Source organism: Salmo salar, chromosome 17 (assembly GCF_965601325.2).
Source record: "Salmo salar chromosome 17, fSalSal1, whole genome shotgun sequence".
In the NCBI taxonomy this organism is placed as follows: Eukaryota; Metazoa; Chordata; class Actinopteri; order Salmoniformes; family Salmonidae; genus Salmo; species Salmo salar.
Window position 1 is genome coordinate 73,951,374 of NC_138307.1, and position 21,026 is coordinate 73,972,399.

Here is a 21,026-nt window from a genome sequence, read left to right on the forward strand (position 1 = left end):
ATTAGGCTGTCCAATGGGTTTCCTTCAACTGAGGCGTTAGGCTGTCCAATGGGTTTCCTTCAACTGAGACATTAGGCTGTCCAATGGGTTTCCTTCAACTGAGAAGTTAGGCTGTCCAATGGGTTTCCTTCAACTGAGACGTTAGGCTGTCCAATGGGTTTCCTTCAACTGAGACATTAGGCTGTCCAATGGGTTTCCTTCAACTGAGGCTTTAGGCTACCCTCTGATGGTGAAAAGGTGTATGTCAACTGTCCCATCAGATAATGACTCCATGACACAATATATTTATCTAGTTTTGTTTTCATTTATGAGAACATCATATAACATTTAACAAATAAACTGCAGGAAAATACAGTACAATAGTAAACCATAAAACAAGAATGTCAAAGCAACTCAAACCAATGTCCTACTACATTCTAACACATATAAAGAACATACATTAAAAAACAATCAATCTGATTAAAGGCCTCATATATATATATACACATTCACTGAGTGTATAAAACATTAATAACACCTTCCTAATATAGAGATATTACCACCCCCCACCCCCAATTCATCAGGACATGGACTCTACACGGAGTCAAAGGCGTTCTACAGGGATTCTGGCCCATTTTGACTCCAATGCTTCCCACAGTTGTGTTCATGGACCATTCTTGATACACACAGGAAACGGTTCAGTGTGAAAAACCCAGCAGCGTTGCAGTTCTCAGTACAAACCGGTCCTCCTGGCACCTACTACCAGAGCCTGTTCAAGGGCACTTAAATATTTTATCTTACCCATTCACCCTCTGAAAGGCACACACACACACAATCCATGTCTCAAGGCTTAAAAACGTTTTTACCTGTTTCCTCCCCTTCATCTACACTGATGGATTTATCAAGTGACATCAATAAGGGATCATAGCTTTCACCTGGTCAGTCTGTCAAAAAGAGAGCAGGTGTTCATAATGTTTTATACACTCAGTGTATATGCTTCATTTCATTAAAACAAAGACAATTAAAGTACATACTGTATTTGTCAACACAACATGTAGTGATTATAAAACCCAAACTACACTGACCTGACAACCTGGAAAAAACATTTCAGCCTGAGCTAAGAACATGAAAGTGAGTAAATATACTTATTTCTAGAACTCCAGAGAAAGTAGAGAGATGACAATAAGCTTTGTCACTTTGTCTGATTGATAGAATGTAGTTTAGAATACAATATCCTGAGTGTTAGCCTGTTACTGCTTTCTTGTCAACTCCTTTTTTACATGACAATGAATGACAAGGGGATGTTCTCAATTGCATTTTCCCCGAGTCCTCTCTCCTCATCTCCTTCTCAAAAATCATTGGAGAATGTCAGAGGGAAGAGAAGGAGACAGGGAGAGTGGGTGCGAGGAGTATGCAATTGAGAATGCAACTCTTCCAGTTTACATGTGAAGTTTAGAATAAGAATGTTTTTTTGCCGGGAAATTATTATTCTGGGTAAAAAAAACACTTCTCGTCATGAAGGTCTAAAACGAGATAGAAAGTATCTAGAAATTATAATGGACCTATATATTTTAAAATAACTGCCCCTTTTCTGGCCCAGAAATTGATTTCGACAAACAAATCGGTCCCCAAAAAATCTGTTTGGCCCTCAAGCCAAAAAGTTTGCCCATGACCGCTTTATATCACATTCTAGAGTTTAGAAAGTATTTCTGTGACTTTAGAACACATTCTAGAGTTTAGAATGGATCTCTGTGACTTTAGAACACAGTCTAGAGTTTAGAATGGATCTCTGTGACTTTAGAACACATTCTAGCATTTAGAATGTATTTCTGTGGATGCGGTCCTGTTCCATCTGAGACTTGGCCTTCTTCTTGAGCAGCAGGATGTGTTCAGAAAACTCCCTCACAGCCCCCAGGCCTGCAGCACTGTGGCAGGAGTATTTAGCAGCGTTGATCGCCACCACTGGGGCGTCCCGGGGTACTGCACTCAGCCCAGCCAGGTTCAGACAGTCAACATCTGGTGCATCATTACCTGTAGGAAGGAGAGATGGAGGGATGAAATGGAGGTGTGAGATATGTTTTAATTTTATTTTAAATCTATTTAAGTGTCCATAAGGTGGTTATGGAAGTATTCTAAGAATGAGCTGCTCGTGGACTACAGGAAAAGGCGGCCAAACAGGCCCCCATTAACATCGACGGGGCTGTAATAGAGCGGGTCGAGAGTATCAAGTTCCTTGGTGTCCACATCACCAACTAACTATCATGGTCCAAACACACCAAGACAGTCGTGAAGAGGGCACGACAACACCTTTACCCCCTCAGCAGACTGAAAAGATTTGGCATGGGTCCCCAGATCCTCAAAAAGTTCTACAGCTGCACCATCGAGAGCACCATGACCGGTTGCATCACCGCCTGGTATGGCAACTGCTCGGCATCTGAACTTAAAGTGCTACAGAGGGTAGTGCGAACGGCCCAGTACATCACTGGAGCCAAGCTTCCTGCCATCCAGGACCTATATAATAGAGGAAAGAGGAAAGGCCAAAAAATTGTCAATGACTCCAGTCACCCAAGTTATAGACTGTTCTCTCTGCTACCACACGGCAAGCGGTACCGGAGCACCAAATCTAGGACCAAAAGGATCCTTAACAGCTTCCACCTCCAAGCCATAAGACTGCTGAACAATTAATAAAATGGCAACCAGATTATTTACGTTGACACCCCCCTCCATTTGTTTTGTACACTGCTGTTACTCGCTGTTTATCATCTATGCATAGTCACTTCACCCCTACCTACATGTACAAATTACTTCGACTAACCTGTACCCCTGCACATTGACTCCTGTACCCCCTGTATATAGCCTCGTTATTGTTATTTTGTTAATTTTAAACTTTAGTTTATTTGGTAAATATTTTCTTAACTCTTTCTTGAACTGCATTGTTGAGTAGGGGACATCCACCGCTTACAGGATAAGGTGTATAAAGTTGTTGCTTCGACTAGTGGAGCCTCTAAGTCCAAAGACGCGGTTATTTTGATTAAAAAGAATATAACTTTAGTTATCGAAAAGACTAGCAAGGATACTTCAGGCTACTTAGCTTACATTTACACGTCTATATATGGAAAGAAATTAGCATTTGTGTCTATCTATGCACCCGCTGTTTTTGAGGACAGCTTTTTCGCTGGGCTTACCAAAGAATTGATATCACTTTCAGAGTACGAATTGGTCATAGGGGCAGATATGAATGCAGCTTTCGATCTCAACCTTGATAGATCAACACAAATGTTTTCACATGCCCAACAATCCGCATCATTAGTGTTGAATGGAATGGCGGGAACATCTCAATCTCTGTGTGGCGAGTTCAGAATCCGGGCATCAAAGATTACCACCAGTCTTTCCAGTTACGCCCACTCATCCATATATTTATATGTACATATTCATCCCTTTACATTTGTGTGTATAAGGTAGTCTTATTCATTAGGTATTTTAATTTTTTTTAACCTGCATTGTTGGTTAGGGCTTGTAAGTAATCATTGTGAGTAAACACTGTGAGGTTACACCTGTTGTATTCGGCGCATGTGACAAATAACATTTTATTTGATTTCCATCTCAGAAGGGCTCCAAATAAAACGATCTTCAAACGTTTTGATTGACATGAATGCACAAGTATTACTCAGAATAGAAGGTTAAGAACCTTGAGATTCCACTATATTTCAAACTGTGCTATATAACTAACTAGTAGTAGAAGTAGTAGCAGTAGTCGCAGTAGTAGCAGTAGTAGTAGTAGTAGTAGTAGCAGTAGTAGTAGCAGTAGTAGTTGTAGTAGTAGCAGTAGTAGTCGTAGCAGTAATAGTAGTAGTAGTAGTCGTCGTAGTAGCAGTAGTAGTAGCAGTAGTAGCAGTAGTAGTAGCAGTAGTAGTCGTAGCAGTAATAGTAGTAGTAGTAGTAAATTGTTTATTGAAAAGAACAGTGAGTTTACCCATATAGGCAACCTCCTTCCAGTCCAGATCCTTGTCGTCCATCATGGCTTTGAACTCACACTGGATGTCCTTGCCCAGCTGCCTGACCTCGCAGCCTGTCCTCTGGGACAGCTTGTCAGCCAGGGCCTTGGTCACAGGGTCCTCACTGGATGAGATCAAGATCACCTGGAGGAGACAGAATAAAACAAATGTTTATGCTCTGTGTTTTGTATGGGAGCTCTGTTTTGTATGGGAGCTCTGTTTTCTATGTGAGCTCTGTTTTCTATGTGAGCTCTGTTTTATATGGGAGCTCTGTTTTCTATGTGAGCTCTGTTTTGTATGGGAGCTCTGTTTTCTATGTGAGCTCTGTTTTGTATGGGAGCTCTGTTTTGTATGGGAGCTCTGTTTTCTATGTGAGCTCTGTTTTCTATGTGAGCTCTGTTTTGTATGGGAGCTCTGTTTTCTATGTGAGCTCTGTTTTGTATGGGAGCTCTGTTTTCTATGTGAGCTCTGTTTTGTAGTGTATTTTCTATGTATTGTACAGACTGAGTGTAATGGGGAAATATAAGTTCATATTCAGTTCAGAGGGATTAACACAATGTTTAACATACAGTATTTAGAGTTCTGTAATACAAATCATTCCCAGTGTTCTGTTTGTAACATTCAAGGTGCAGGTTGATGGTCACTAGACTTGATAGTGAATGTTATGGATTATTGTCTTATCTGTTGATAGTGATTAACACCAGACTGGAGGTACCAGGTCTGAGGACACTGATTATTCACTGTTGTATTGTATTGACATTGTGTGAACTCGGTTGATTCTGTAGCAGCTGGACAAGTCACTGCCTTTTGTTTTGTCTTCCCACAAGCCTCTGAGCTGGTGTTTACAGAACATGTGGTGCTGTCTGATTAGGATAGAAAGGGTCTGTCTCCCAAGATACATTTTCTCTGCTTATGGGCTTGAGGTGTCTGTCTCCCTGTTGCAACTTTAATAAACCAGAATGATTTTTGATTGACTTTACCAATGACTGCTCTCCTTTTTGTTCACCTGTAAATTCCTATTACAACATAGACATTACAACATAGACCATACAACATAAACGATACAACATAGACATTACAACACAGACAATACATTAATTTGTGGTAGCAGTCGTAAAAAAATTAAGTAACACCTGTCTGTCACTGTTTTCCGCTCCCAATGTGATCTTTTAAAATACAATGAATGAATCACCAGTATTCATCACATTATCTTTGTATCTCTACTCCCTCTCTCTGCAGTGTGTTTGTTCTATACATTCTGTATGTACAGTATCTGTACCTCCACTCCCTCTCTCTGCAGTGTGTTTGTTCTGTATGTACAGTATCTGTACCTCCACTCCCTCTCTCTGCAGTGTGTTTGTTCTGTATGTACAGTATCTGTACCTCCACTCCCTCTCTCTGCAGTGTGTTTGTTCTGTATGTACATTATCTGTACCTCCACTCCCTCTCTCTGCAGTGTGTTTGTTCTGTATGTACAGTATCTGTACCTCCACCCCCTCTCTCTGCAGTGTGTTTGTTCTATACATTCTGTATGTACAGTATCTGTACCTCCACCCCTTCTCTCTGCAGTGTGTTTGTTCTGTATGTACAGTATCTGTACCTCCACTCCCTCTCTCTGCAGTGTGTTTGTTCTGTATGTACAGTATCTGTACCTCCACCCCCTCTCTCTGCAGCATGCGGATACCCATAGTATCTCTGGTGTTGACTGAGACCATCTCCTCTCCAGAGACAGAGATGAGGACGCGGCCGTCAGTCAGACAGCCTGAGACTTTACACAGCAGCAGACGCACCACCTCAGGCTTGTCCAGACCAAAGTAACCAAACCTGGAGAGAAACAACACACAGAGAAATACAACTCAGGCTTGTCCAGACCAAAGTAACCAAACCTGGAGAGAAACAACACACACAGGGAAATACACCTCAGGCTTGTCCAGACCAAAGTAACCAAACCTGGAGAGGTACAACACACACAGGGAAATACATCTCAGGCTTGTCCAGACCAAAGTAACCAAACCTGGAGAGAAACAACACACACAGGGAAATACACCTCAGGCTTGTCCAGACCAAAGTAACCAAACCTGGAGAGAAACAACACACACAGGGAAATACATCTCAGGCTTGTCCAGACCAAAGTAACCAAACCTGGAGAGAAACAACACACACAGGGAAATACATCTCAGGCTTGTCCAGACCAAAGTAACCAAACCTGGAGAGGTACAACACACACAGGGAAATACACCTCAGGCTTGTCCAGACCAAAGTAACCAAACCTGGAGAGAAACAACACACACAGGGAAATACATCTCAGGCTTGTCCAGACCAAAGTAACCAAACCTGGAGAGGAACAACACACAGGGAAATACATCTCAGGCTTGTCCAGACCAAAGTAACCAAACCTGGCGAGGTACAACACACACAGGGAAATACATTTGGACAACCACTCCTCTGTGTTACAGCATTGTTCATTGTGTTGCTTTACCACAAAATCTAATTATATTTCAAGTGCATGCAAATAAACAGACAGACAGACAGACAGACAGACAGACAGACAGACAGACAGACAGACAGACAGACAGACAGACAGACAGACAGACAGACAGACAGACAGACAGAGACAGACAGAGACAGACAGAGACAGACAGACAGAGAGAGAGATTGAAACTCCAGGTCAGTGATTTCAGACTACTACAGTACTCTCTGTTCTGCCACGGGCCAGTCGATATCCACATCAATATCCACACTGTACTCTGGCAGCATCTCATAGTAAGCCCACTTCCCCCCCTGAGAAGGACAACAACACAAAGGGCATTTCTATTAGCAGTCACAACACCAGTTGACAATAGAATATCTAGTAGTATCACAGATCAGTCCATCTCTCAGTGTGTATGTTGTTTCTAGTCAGGCTCAGATCCACTGAATGAATACACTTTATTGATCCCGAGGGGAATAGGGTTCACCACCAGCAACAGACATACACATGTAACGGGCGTCGTATAAAGGGGACCAAGGCGCAGCGGGTTGAGTGCTCATCTTTACTTTTAATGAAAACACTTAAACAAAGAAAACAAAACAACAGCCAACAGTTCTGTCAGGTCCTTAAACAAAACAGAAAACAACTACCCACGAAAACAAAGGGAAAAACAGGCTGCCTAAGTATGACTTCCAATCAGAGAAAACGATAGACAGCTGCCTCTGATTAGAAACCATACCTGGCCAAAACATAGAAAAACAAAACATAGAATGCCCACCCACCTATCACACCCTGACCTAACTAAACAGAGAAAACACAGCTCTCCTAGGTCAGAGCGTGACAGTACCCCCTCCTCAAAGGTGCGGACTCCCGGCCGCAAACCTGAACCTATAGGGGAGGGCCCGGGTGGGCATCTATAATTAGCGGCGGCTCCGGTTCAGGGCGTAGCACCCCCACCGCCCGCTTATCCCCCCGCTTCTGTGTGTCCGGAGGAACCAGACCGTGGATCATCGCCGGAGGCTTTGGAACGCCAACTGAATCGTCGCTGAAGACTCCGGGCTGCGGACTGCCGCTGAAGACTCCGGGCTGCGGACCGCCGCTGAAGACTCCAGGCTCCGGACCTGGGGAGCGTCGCTGGAGGCTCCGGACCTGGGGAGCGTCGCTGGAGGCTCCGGACCTGGGGAGCGTCGCTGGAGGCTCCGGAGCTGGGGAGCGTCGCTGAAGGCTCCGGACCTGGGGAGCGTCGCTGAAGGCTCCGGACTGGGGAGAGTCGCTGGAGGCTCCGGACTGAGGAGCGTCGCTGGAGGCTCCGGACTGAGAAGCGTCGCAGGAGGCTCCGGACTGGAGAGCGTCGTTGTAGGTTCCGGACTAGGGACCGTTGCTGCAGGCTCCATGCCATGGATCATCAATACAGGTTCCGTGCCATGGATCATCACTGGAGGCTTCGTACCATGGATCATCTCTACAGGCTCCGGGCCATGGATTATCCCTACAGGCTTCTTACCATGGATTATCCCTACAGGCTCCGGACCATGGATAATCCCTACAGGCTTCCTGCCATGGATTATCCCTACAGGCTCCGGGCCATGGATTACCTCTGGAGGCTTCGTGCCATGGATCATCTCTACAGGCTTCGGACCATAGATTATCACTGGAGGCTTCGTGCCATGGATCATCTCTACAGGCTTCGGACCATAGATTATCACTGGAGGCTTTACTCATGGAGCTGGAACAGGTCTCACCGGACTGGAGAGACGCACTGAGGACCGGGTGCTCAGAGCAGGCACCGGCCGTACTGGGCTATGGAGGCGCACTGGAGGGAGAGTGCGAGGAGCAAGCACAGGACGTGGAGCAAGCACAGGCTATGGAGGCGCACTGGAGGGCAGGAATGCTGAGCAGGCATATTCCTTGCTGGCTGAGTGCCAACCTTAGCACGACAACGGTGAGGAGCTTGCACCGAGCGCACCGGGCTGTGAGTGCGCATCACCGCATAACACGGTGCTTGTTCAGTCACTCGCTCCCCACGGCAAGCACTGGGAGTTGGCTCAGGTCTTAAACCCGCCTTAGCCAATCTACCCGTGTGCCCCCCCAAAGAATGTTTTGCCGCTGCCTCTCGGGCTCCTGTTGCTTTCTTGCCCGTTCCTCCCAGTATCGCCGTTCCGCCCTCGCTGCCTCTATCTCCTCCTGCGGGCGGCGATACTCCCCCGGCCTTGTCCAAGGTCCTGCCCCATCCAGGATCTCTTCCCAGGTCCAGTCCTCTGATCCACACTGTTTAGTCCAGTCTTGATGGGTAGTTCTGTAACAGCGTCGTATAAAGGGGACCAAGGCGCAGCGTGTTGAGTGCTCATTGAAAAGGGAAAACTGATCCTAGACCAGTACTCCTATCCTGAAACGCTTTGTGACTATGGGCCCTGATGGGGTATTGTGCCAGTTACCTGCAGGCCTCTCTCTGTCGTCGCTCTGGTATAAATGTAGAAAGATCCGTTCTCACACAGCTCTCCATCCCAGTCCTGTCTCCGGGGCCTGTTAGACGGGTCTAAGTTCAGAGGCTGGGTGGCTACACTACCTGAACAGGAGAGAGAACACATAATCAATGTTATAGGTCATAACTAGAAACCAGACTACTTCCTGGTCAGGAGAAAAACTAATTTGTCTAAACACCCCTCATCTCTCTATTGTGATACACAGTGATTAGAGGTGGATGGAGTTACTTCCATGTAATGTGCTTGTGAAAGGTACTATATTTACAGTTGAAGTCAGAAGTTTACATACACCTTAGCCAAATACATTTAAACTCAGTTTTTCACAATTCCTGACATTTAATCCAGGTAAAAATTCCATGTTTTAGCTCAGTTAGGATCACCACTTTATTTTAAGAATGTGAAATGTCAGAATAATAGTAGAGAGAATGATTTATTTCAGCTTTTATTTATTTCATCACATTCCCAATGGGTCAGAAGTTTACATACACTCAATTAGTATCTGGTAGCATTGCCTTTAAATTGTTTAACTTGGGTCAAACGTTTCAGGTAGCCTTCCACAAGTTGGGTGAATTTCGGCCTATTCCTCCTGACAGAACTGGTGTAACTGAGTCAGGTTTATAGGCCTCCTTGCTTGCACACGCCTTTTCAGTTCTGCCTACAAATTTTCTATGGGATTGAGATCAGGGCTTTGTGATGGCCACTCCAATACCTTGACTTTGTTGTCCTTAAGCCATTTTGACACAACTTTGGAAGTATGCTTGGGGTCATTGTCCATTTGGAAGACCCCTTTACGACCAAGCTTTAACTTCCTGACTGATGTCTTGAGGTGTTGCTTCAATATATCCACATAATTTTCCTGCCTCGTGATACCATCTATTTTGTGAAGTGCACCAGTCCCTTCTGCAGCAAAGCACCCCCACAACTTGATGCTGCCACCCCTGTGCTTCACGGTTGGGATGGTATTCTTCGGCTTGCAAGCCTCCCCCTTTTTCCTCCAAACATAACGATGGTCATTATGGCCAAACAGTTCTATTTTTGTTTCATCAGACCAGAAGACATTTCTCCAAAAAGTACAATCTTTGTCCCCATGTGCAGTTGCAAACCATAGTTTGTCTTTTTTATGGCAGTTTTGGAGCAGTGACTTCTTCCTTGCTGAGCGGCCTTTCAGGTTATGTCGATATAGGACTCGTTTTACTGTGAATATAGATACTTTTGTACCTGTTTCCTCCAGCATCTTCACAAGGTCCTTTGCTGTTGTTCTGGGATTTATTTGCACTTTTCGCACCAAAGTACGTTCATCTCTAGGAGACAGAACGCGTCTCCTTCCTGAGCGGTATGACGGCTGCATGGTCCGATGGTGTTTATACTTGCGTACTATAGTTTGTACAGAAGAACGTGGTACCTTCAGGCATTTGGAAATTCCTCCCAAGGATGAACCAGACTTGTGGAGGTCTACCATTTTTTTTCTGAGGTCTTGGCTGATTTCTTTTGATTTTCCCATGACGTCAAGCAAAGAGGCACTGAGTTTGAAGGTAGGCCTTGAAATACATCCACAGGTACACCTCCAATTGACTCAAATTATGTCCATTAGCCTATCAGAAGTTTCTAAAGCCATGACATAATTTTCTGGAATTTTCCAAGCTGTTTAAAGGCAGTCAACTTAGTGTATGTAAACTTCTGACTCACTGGAATTGTGAATTATAAGTGAAATAATCTGTCTGTAAACAATTGTTGGAAAAATTACTTGTGTCATGCACAAAGTAGATGTCCTAACCGACTTGCCAAAACTATAGTTTGTTAACAAGAAATTTGTGGAGTGGTTGAAAAATTTGTTTTAATGACTCCAACCTAAGTGTATGTAAACTTCCTACTTCAACTGTACATGTTAGTCATTTAGCAGACGCTCTTATAAACACAATCCTTTATCATTGAACATTAGCATCTTACATCAAGATATGATGGGTAGGTGATTTCAAACACAAAACATCTAGGGCACTAGAGTTTTCCTGCCTCTGGTCACATGGTCAGGCCAAACTCCTGACCCTACTTATAAAGTGAGGGACAGTTTTTCCTCAGGCAGTGTAGTGGAAAATGTTATATGCTGTACACATTGTGTTCTTTCTCAAGGTTGGCATGTTCTGTAAACTGTCTGACAATGAGAATTGTTGTTTTGTGTTATTAAGTTGCGATGTGCTTATGGTTTGTTCACAGGGTGCGGGTCAAGCAGAAGAGGAACTAGATACACTCTCCCACCCTGATACTAATTCCTTGTATCTGTGTCTGCTTAGTCATGCTTAGGAAACTTGTGCAGCAGTTTAAAGGACAAGTGAAGGGACTGACCCTTCAGATCTCCTGACAGACCTGTACATTAAGTTTGTTGGAACCTCTCCAGTTAACTAACTGATAATAAGTGTATGGTCCTAAACATAACACATGGCTATACCGTACCTCCTTTCTTCACCTCCTGCCAGCGGAAGTGGTGTTGTCGGACCACAGAGAAGACGGACGTGAAGCCCTGCTTGGTGATCATCTCCAGGCCTCCTTCAGGTGGAAGGGGTGCAGGCAGGGAGACGTGGCCTGGATGTGACAGATCACATCCACCTCTGGAGGAGGACAACACAAAATATATTTGATTTATCCATTATTTAATCAGGTAGCCACATATAATATGACATGAATAAATCTACATGGTTACTGTTGACATCTGTATTTATGGAGTAGGTCCCACTTCATTTGGATAGCCCCCTATTCATGGATTGTCTATAGCCGCTCTCACTCTATCAATCTACCACCTGAAACTCTGTTAATACCAGACGTGCTTCTACATCTGCATTGCTTACTCTTTTGGGTTTTAGCCTGGGTTTCTGGATAAGCACTTTGTGTCTTCTGCTGACGTAAAAAGGGGCTTTATAAAGAAATGTGATTGACTGATTGATATGCAACACTTTCCTAGGGTTGGGATTAGGGTTATGGTATTAGAAATTGAATTAACCTGTTAGGGCTAGGGGGCAGTATTGACACGGCCGGATAAAAAACGTACCCGATTTAATCTGGTTACTACTCCTGCCCAGTAACTAGAATATGCATATAATTATTGGCTTTGGATAGAAAACACCCTAAAGTTTCTAAAACTGTTTGAATGGTGTCTGTGAGTATAATAGAACTCATATGGCAGGCAAAAACCTGAGAAGATTCTGAACAGGAAGTGGCCTGTTGTTGTTCATCTTGGCTCTTTTTATTGAAGACTGAGGATCTTTGCTGTAACGTGACACTTCCTACGGCTCCCATAGGCTCTCAGAGCCCGGGAAAAAGCTGAATGATATCGAGGCAGCCCCAGGCTGAAACACATTATCGCGTTTGGATAGTGGCCGGTCAGAGTACTCTGAGACTCAGGCTCGTGCACGAGGGCACGAGATGTTTTTATTTTCTCTCTCTTTGTACGTATACACGCTTTCCCGGTCGGAATATTATCGCTTTTTTACGAGAAAAATGGCATAAAAATTGATTTTAAACAGCGGTTGACATCCTTCGAAGTACGGTAATGGAATATTTAGAATTTTTTTGTCACGAAATGCGCCATGCTCGTCACCCTTATTTACCCTTTCGGATAGTGTCTTGAACGCACGAACAAAACGCCACTATTTGGATATAACAATGGATTATTTTGGACCAAACCAACATTTGTTATTGAAGTAGAAGTCCTGGGAGTGCATTCTGACGAAGAACAGCAAAGGTAATAACATTTTTCTTATAGTAAATCTGACTTTGGTGAGTGCTAAACTTGCTGGGTGTCTAAATAGCTAGCCCTGTGATGCCGGGCTATCTACTTAGAATATTGCAAAATGTGCTTTCACCGAAAAGCTATTTTAAAATCGGACATATCGAGTGCATAAAGGAGTTCTGTATCTATAATTCTTAAAATAATTGTTATGTTTTTTGTGAACGTTTATCGTGAGTAATTTAGTCAATACACCGGCAGTGTTCGGTGGGAATGCTAGTCACATGCTAGTCACATGCTAATGTAAAAAGCTGGTTTTTGATATAAATATGAACTTGATTGAACAAAACATGCATGTATTGTATAACATAATGTCCTAGGGTTGTCATCTGATGAAGATCATCAAAGGTTAGTGCTGCATTTAGCTGTGGTTTGGGTTTATGTGACATTATATGCTAGCTTGAAAAATGGGTGTCTGATTATTTCTGGCTGGGTACTCTGCTGACATAATCTAATGTTTTGCTTTCGTTGTAAAGCCTTTTTGAAATCGGACAGTGTGGTTAGATTAACGAGAGTCTTGTCTTTAAAATGGTGTAAAATAGTCATATGTTTGAAAAATTGAATTCTTTGCATTTTTGAGGTATTTGAATATCGCGCCACGGGATTACACTGGCTGTTGAGTAGGTGGGACGCTAGCCCATAGAGGTTACAAGAAAATAGCATGTGAGAATTATCATGTGAGCAAGATCAGTGGTGCACAACTGTGCAGGGGGCACAATAACTGTCACTGATTGGCTGGAGAGTGGTGAGTCAGACCACACACCTGGTTTCCCAGACTGGTGTCCTCAGGTTCTGATTAAAAAGGAGGAAGGAAAAACAGCAGCATGCTCTGCGGCCCTGGAGGTCGTATGGTTCACGTGTCTCGGAGTTGGAGTGCTGATTTAGCTCATAGATCACAACAAATAAGACTACATGGACAGGGGGGACCTGATCCCAGATCAGTATTCCTACTCTGAGATGCTTGATACATACTGTCCCAGAGCCTTAGCCAAGCTAGCTTGATTCCTCACGCCTCCCTCCTCGGCTCCTTCTCAAAGGTTCCTCCACTCAGATCTCCTCCTCTAATGCATTTTGAGAAGGAGGCAAGGAGAGAGGACATGAGGAATCAAGGAAATACACTTGACGTTCACCCCCTACCTGGGTTTAATCGGACGAATTCCTGGATGGTGTCGAGAGAGCTGGAGGAGTCTTTGGACACCTCTGGGCTCCTGCGGTGAACCTGAGCTCCCCATGCCTTCGCTACCTTCTCAATGTCATCATGGTCAGTTGATACCCACACACTGGGAGAAAGAACGGAAGAAGTTGATTCCTCAGGCTTTGTAACAAGTAGGCTACATCAGTGCAATCCAGTCTTGTGTGGCCAAGCCCAAACCAGGGGTTCATTCAGAGACAGTACACTAACTTTCAGACAAACTCTCTCAATGAGAATCTGACATGGGTATACATATTTACACAACAAACAGTTAATAATGTATAGTTATGACCAGGAGTTAAAGTAGATGTCATTTCTTCCCCGTTTGGAACCTCCTATGTGTGAACATGCGTGTACTAAAACAATGTATGGGCCTAACAGGACCGGCTCTGGACGTTCTGCTGCCCTAGGCAAGACAAAAAATTGCCGTCCCCCTCCTTTCCCCCTAAACTAGAATAGTGTAATGGAGGGGTTGGCAATAGGTTTGGCCTTAGGCCAGTTTTTTTCTCAGCTAATAGTCGGGAGAACAGAACATAATAGTGGCCCCATTCATTATTATTATGTTCCGGAACTCCAATTTGAGCAGCAGCAGCTGAAAAATGAGCTCCTACAAATATTGAAATTTACATGGTTTTTAGAGTGAAGTACATCGGAAAAAAGCAAAAGAAAACTGCAAGACTGAATAGGAGAAAAAACAAGCAACAAACAAAGAAGATAGGCTTTTGAAAAATAACTATTTTTCATAAAATTGTAGTTATCTTAGCAAGCTGAATTGTTTACCAGTTGCTAAGCAGTTGCTAGGGACTCTTTTGGAAGAAGCTAGCTAGCTAACGAAGAACAACAAAGAATATCTAGTTAACAGAAGAAAAGAAAGAGAAAATCAGGACAGAAGAAAAAGGATATCAAAGTGAAACAGTTCTCTAAAGACACAGGAGACAATAATACAAGAAACAACACTTCTGTAGCTTGTCAACTATGTGTCTGTCTATCCCTGTTCTCTCCTCTCTGCACAGGCCATACAAACGCTTCACACCGCGTGGCCGCTGCCACTCTAACCTGGTGGTCCCAGCGCGCACGACCCACGTGGAGTTCCAGGTCTCCGGCAGCCTCTGGAACTGCCGGTCTGCAGCCAACAAGGCTGAGTTCATCTCAGCCTATGCTACCCTCCAGTCCCTAGACTTCCTGGCGCTGACGGAAACATGGATTACCACAGATAACACTGCTACTCCTACTGCTCTCTCTTCGTCTGCCCACGTGTTCTCGCATACCCCTAGAGCATCGAGCCGGCGGGGTGGTGGCACTGGAATCCTCATCTCTCCCAAGTGGACATTCTCGCTTTCTCCCCTGACCCATCTGTCTATCTCCTCATTTGAATTCCATGCTGTCACAGTTACCAGCCCTTTCAAGCTTAACATCCTTATCATTTATCGCCCTCCAGGTTCCCTTGGAGAGTTCATCAATGAGCTTGACGCCTTGATAAGTTCCTTTCCTGAGGATGGCTCACCTCTCACAGTTCTGGGTGACTTTAACCTCCCCACGTCTACCTTTGACTCATTCCTCTCTGCCTCCTTCTTTCCACTCCTCTCCTCTTTTGACCTCACCCTCTCACCTTCCCCCCCTACTCACAAGGCAGGCAATACGCTTGACCTCATCTTTACTAGATGCTGTTCTTCCACTAATCTCATTGCAACTCCCCTCCAAATCTCCGACCACTACCTTGTATCCTTTTCCCTCTTGCTCTCATCCAACACTTCTCACTCTGCCCCTACTCGGATGGTATTGCGCCGTCCCAACCTTCGCTCTCTCTCTCCCGCTACTCTCTCCTCTTCCATCCTATCATCTCTTCCCTCTGCTCAAACCTTCTCCAACCTATCTCCTGATTCTGCCTCCTCAACCCTCCTCTCCTCCCTTTCTGCATCCTTTGATTTTCTCTGTCCCCTATCCTCCAGGCCGGCTCGGTCCTCCCCTCCTGCTCCGTGGCTCGACGACTCACTACGAGCTCACAGAACAAGGCTCCGGGCAGCCGAGCGGAAATGGAGGAAAACTCGCCTCCCTGCGGACCTGGCATCCTTTCACTCACTCCTCTCTACATTCTCCTCTTCTGTCTCTGCTGCTAAAGCCACTTTCTACCACTCTAAATTCCAGGCATCTGCCTCTAACCCTAGGAAGCTCTTTGCTACCTTCTCCTCCCTCCTGAATCCTCCTCCCCCTCCCCCCCCCCCCCTCCTCCCTCTCTGCGGATGACTTCGTCAACCATTTTGAAAAGAAGGTTGACGATATCCGATCCTCGTTTGCTAAGTCAAACGACACCGCTGGTCCTGCTCACACTGCCCTACCCTGTGCTTTGACCTCTTTCTCCCCTCTCTCTCCAGATGAAATCTCGCGTCTTGTGACGGCCGGCCGCCCAACAACCTGCCCACTTGACCCTATCCCCTCCTCTCTTCTCCAGACCATTTCCGGAGACCTTCTCCCCTTCCTCACCTCGCTCATCAACTCATCCTTGACCGCTGGCTACGTCCCTTCCGTCTTCAAGAGAGCGAGAGTTGCACCCCTTCTGAAAAAACCTACACTCGATCCCTCCGATGTCAACAACTACAGACCAGTATCCCTTCTTTCTTTTCTCTCCAAAACTCTTGAACGTGCCGTCCTTGGCCAGCTCTCCTGCTATCTCTCTCAGAATGACCTTCTTGATCCTAATCAGTCAGGTTTCAAGACTGGGCATTCAACTGAGACTGCTCTTCTCTGTGTCACGGAGGCTCTCCGCACTGCTAAAGCTAACTCTCTCTCCTCTGCTCTCATCCTTCTAGACCTATCTGCTGCCTTTGATACTGTGAACCATCAGATCCTCCTCTCCACCCTCTCCGAGTTGGGCATCTCCGGCGCGGCCCACGCTTGGATTGCGTCCTACCTGACAGGTCGCTCCTACCAGGTGGCGTGGCGAGAATCTGTCTCCGCACCATGCGCTCTCACCACTGGTGTCCCCCAGGGCTCTGTTCTAGGCCCTCTCCTATTCTCGCTATACACCAAGTCACTTGGCTCTGTCATATCCTCACATGGTCTCTCCTATCATTGCTATGCAGACGACACACAATTAATCTTCTCCTTTCCCCCTTCTGATAACCAGGCGGCGAATCGCATCTCTGCATGTCTGTCAGACATATCAGTGTGGATGACGGATCACCAGCTCAAGCTGAACCTCGGCAAGACGGAGCTGCTCTTCCTCCTGGGGAAGGACTGCCCGTTCCATGATCTCGCCATCACGGTTGACAACTCCCTTGTGTCCTCCTCCCAGAGTGCTAAGAACCTTGGCGTGATCCTGGACAACACCCTGTCGTTCTCCACTAACATCAAGGCGGTGACCCGATCCTGTAGGTTCATGCTCTACAACATTCGCAGAGTACGACCCTGCCTCACACAGGAAGCGGCGCAGGTCCTAATCCAGGCACTTGTCATCTCCCGTCTGGATTACTGCAACTCGCTGTTGGCTGGGCTCCCTGCCTGTGCCATTAAACCCCTACAACTCATCCAGAACGCCGCAGCCCGTCTGGTGTTCAACCTTCCCAAGTTCTCTCACGTCACCCCGCTCCTCCGCTCTCTCCACTGGCTTCCAGTTGAAGCTCGCATCCGCTACAAGACCATGGTGATTGCCTACGGAGCTGTGAAGGGAACGGCACCTCCATACCTTCAGGCTCTGATCAGGCCCTACACCCAAACAAGGGCACTGCGTTCATCCACCACTGGCCTGCTGGCCCCCCTACCTCTGAGGAAGCACAGTTCCCGCTCAGCCCAGTCAAAACTGTTCGCTGCTCTGGCACCCCAATGGTGGAACAAGCTCCCTCACGACGCCAGGACAGCGGAGTCAATCACCACCTTCCGGAGACACCTGAAACCCCACCTCTTTAAGGAATACCTAGGATAGGATAAAGTAATCCTTCTAACCCCCCCCCCCCCCTTAAAAGATTTAGATGCACTATTGTAAAGTGGTTGTTCCACTGGATATCATAAGGTGAATACACCATTTTGTAAGTCGCTCTGGATAAGAGCGTCTGCTAAATGACTTAAATGTAAATGTAAAAATTATTACACTACAAATTAAACTCATTTTAACACATCTGGTTACTAGGCTATATAATGTCAATAACATATCCTAATATTTTCAATCTGATTACACTGATAAAATCAGTAATGTCTCTATTAAATTATTTTGTTATTTTTCTTTGTGCGTTGATTGGGGTAAAACAGCTTGCAATCAAGACAAAATGTCACTGAAAAAGTTTCAAAAGAAAGGTGGAAATGCAAATAGAAGTTTCCAGGAAGAATGGACAGAGGAATAGGTATTCTTACCAAATTTCTTCAATATCAAACCAGAGTGTCTTGTTTGCAACGAAACGGTTAATGTTTGCAAATCATTAAATATTAGACGCCTTGTGAATCTAAGCATGGCAGTTTCAAAAGTTACCTTTCCATCCAGACAGAGGCTCGACGAAGAAGAAAAATGTTAGCTTTAACAGCCGGCAACTCATCCGTTGCTTAACTCAACAACATAATTGCTTCCCTAAAAGCTGGCTGAGTTTAATCATATTCTCTTTTCAGAAAGTGAAAAGCTCAATTAAATGTGATAGAATAGCAAAGTACCATTGTTTTGGAGCAGAATAATGTGAGGTGTTATGTGTTGTTGTGGGTGCGTCTTGGTCAGTTTTGCTCGGGAAATGCCGCCCTAGTCAAACTTCCGCTCTAGATGTGCCGGCCGTGGGTCCTAATCATATAATTATATTTAGAATCTCTATTCATTCAATAGCATCTCTGTGGGCCTAGTCATAAAGATTTGTCATTTGACTTTTAAAATGTATCACCTTTTATTGTGGCATAAACACAACCAGCCATGATGTTTGCATCTGATTGTCAAACAATCATATGCAAAGGAGTCCTTTACAATCCCATCCACACGCAACATATTTCCAACCTCCAAACAGTGGTGAATGGAAAGAGAGACATCTGTTACACAAAACACCAACAAGTGTATTGACGTTTGGCAAGTCTTACTGTACTTTCTCCCCTGGTTATGACAGATGCATCATCATATGCAACGTTGACTATCACTATCACAAAAATATCAGTGTACCCAAAACAAGAATGTAACATGCATTTGGTGCAGCTAACTAACGTTACTATTAACAAAAGCGTCAGAGCAAGTCCATATACCGTAGCTAGATTAGAAATACATTTGACCAAAGATTGAACTGAATTACCTGTCAAACTGTTTGGAGTCCACTGCAGCTCTCAGAACCCATCCAATGAGGGGGACACCGGCGAGAACTTTGATATTCTTCAGGGGGATCCCCTTACTGCCTCCCCTCGCGAGGATCAGGGCTGCGATGTGTCTCTTCTCACCGCTGTCTTTGATAACCTTTGCTTTTCTGTCTCTCACATCTTCGATGCCCGATATAGTACGTTTTTTAGCAGCAGCCATTGAAAGGATCATTAGGCAGACAAGAGTCTTGTCAAGACGTGGCGGTAGTCTCAATGTAGCTAATAGCGGTAGCGATGGATAGCAGTCGTTTGAAGTATCTAGCAACTTCTTGCGTTCTAACTCACTTTAACTAGCTAGCTACGTACTTAGTTTACATGACCTACTACGGCTTACACTGTGTGAAGGAAATCCTACAAATGTTACATGTACATAGTTAAAAAAAAGAGGCGTAGACCTGCTATCTTTACTCTGAGGTAATTTCAATAACGCTTCCTTTTGTTGCCATAGTAACCATTTCAATTGAACTATTTACTGAATTTACTCTGGCAACGGCTTAAGTGACAATGTCAAGAAAACGATGATCGCGCTTCAATGAGGGGATTCGATAATCTGACCCGGGTTTCCCAGGTCGGAGGAGTTTACTTGAGTAAAACGTGATTGCATTCATTTTGGAACCGGGCTGCCTCCCGGGTGTGAGCCAGGTTCAAATGCCATGTTCATGTGCCAGTCGGAACAAGGAAACTCTGAAATGTCCGATTTGTTAAACGGTTGAACGTGACAGGTGTATAACTACAACCAGGTAGCAAATCGGAAATGTCAGAGTTAACTAGTTCCGATTAGTATATGAACGCGGCAAAATCCGCTCAAAACGAGTGACGTAGCCTAGACTAGATAAAGCACGTGGGGGAATGAGAAGGATTATGTTTTCACATGCAAAAGTCATTGCTTTTTGATAAAAAAAAAAAAAAAACCCGCTTAATCTGCCTTCCCAATGAAAATTGGTTCGGGAATTCGAACATATATTTTATGGAAAAGAGATGTATGTTTCTGCACGATACACCATGCTGCCTTGTTGACATACCGTTAAATCCCAAACCATACCCTCACCCCTACAAACTCTGAGGGCACTCCACTGTCACGTGTTGCTGACTAAACTCCCAGAGAGAAACTAGGGTATCAATAGAGTACCACAGCATGAGTCATGTCCCGTGTGGCTCAGTTGGTAGAGCATGGTGTTTGGAACGCCAGGGTTGTGGGTTTGAGAAAAAAAATATGAAATGTATGCATTCACTACTGTAAGTTGCTCTGGATAAGAGCGTCTGCTAAATTACTAAACTGTAAAGATGTCATAAAACCTAGCGGTTAAACAAGGAAACGGTTCCAATCATTTTCCCCGTTCATCTTTCCCATAGTGGATTTTAGAAACACTTAAAATAAGGGCTGTGTTTCATGTAGGCTTACCCTGGCATGACATTTTAATAACCGTGTAAATCTCTCTAGGACAATGTGACTTTGATCAATATTGTCGCCTGTATTTACCTCCCAAAAATGAAATGCTAACGCTAGCTGGTAATGTGGCTATCATAAAGAACTACAAATGCCATGATGATCTGGACGAGACTGCCGAATCGACAATTCTGTGAACCATGGACATCACCAGGACGCCCAGAATGATTTTGGGTCATTCCCAAATCTTTTGCTCTGCTGCTGAAATTGTGTAAAAGAAATTGTACCACTTAGTTCCTCGAGCTTTGATTAGGTGAAGCTTCCAATATCATCCAATCGTTATAATCAGGGGTGCTGGTGCAGTGCTATGTCTCACAAGATCACTTAAAGATTAATTAGTATTTTACATAACAAACCGAATATAATAGCATG

General features: G+C 44.7%; 1 pseudogene across 1 annotated transcript; it reads right to left on the minus strand.

Annotated features, from left to right (window-relative positions):
• Positions 1–284: 284 nt before the first annotated feature.
• On the minus strand, positions 285–19,730 carry LOC123728264 (N-acylneuraminate cytidylyltransferase-like; annotated as a pseudogene). Its single transcript, XR_014381227.1, has 8 exons — positions 19,147–19,730; positions 13,843–13,985; positions 11,376–11,530; positions 8,880–9,010; positions 6,661–6,755; positions 5,627–5,798; positions 3,953–4,118; positions 285–2,010 (listed from the first exon to the last, which is right to left on the minus strand). The product of XR_014381227.1 is annotated as an N-acylneuraminate cytidylyltransferase-like (transcript).
• Between the last annotated feature and the right edge of the window lie 1,296 nt (positions 19,731–21,026).